Consider the following 562-nt stretch of genomic DNA (forward strand, 5'->3'; position numbering starts at 1 on the left):
AGGGATTTCATTTTTTTTTGAACTTATTTGAACCCCCTTGTTTTTCCGTGTTCAAAATGCACCATTCAAAGCCACATCATCCATTTACAACCCTTTCTGACTTCATTTGTTATTTTTCATGCATTTACTGATTATTTTGAGTTATAAGACCATGAAATTGAAAAGCATTTGAAATGAACTCTGAAAAGGTTCCAAGTTGGCATGGTATAATCATTTCACCCACATAGCACGTGCGAGAAAGTAGAGAGGCTTACGGCAAAAACTGGATGCACTTCGTGTACAAAACAGACAATCTCCTTCGAAGTATCATGGTTTCATACGGAAACTCGTCTGTTACAAAGGGATTTCATTTTTTTGAACTTATTTGAACCCCCTTGTTTTTCCGTGTTCAAAATGCACCATTCAAAGCCACATCATCAATTTACAACCCTTTCTGACTTCATTTGTTATTTTTCATGCATTTACTGATTATTTTGAGCTATAAGACCATGAAATTGAAAAGCATTTGAAATGAACTCTGAAAAGGTTCCAAGTTGGCATGGTATCATCATTTCACCCACAT

The sequence above is a fragment of the Triticum dicoccoides genome, chromosome 6B (genome assembly GCF_002162155.2).
Source record: "Triticum dicoccoides isolate Atlit2015 ecotype Zavitan chromosome 6B, WEW_v2.0, whole genome shotgun sequence".
Taxonomy (NCBI): Eukaryota; Viridiplantae; Streptophyta; class Magnoliopsida; order Poales; family Poaceae; genus Triticum; species Triticum dicoccoides.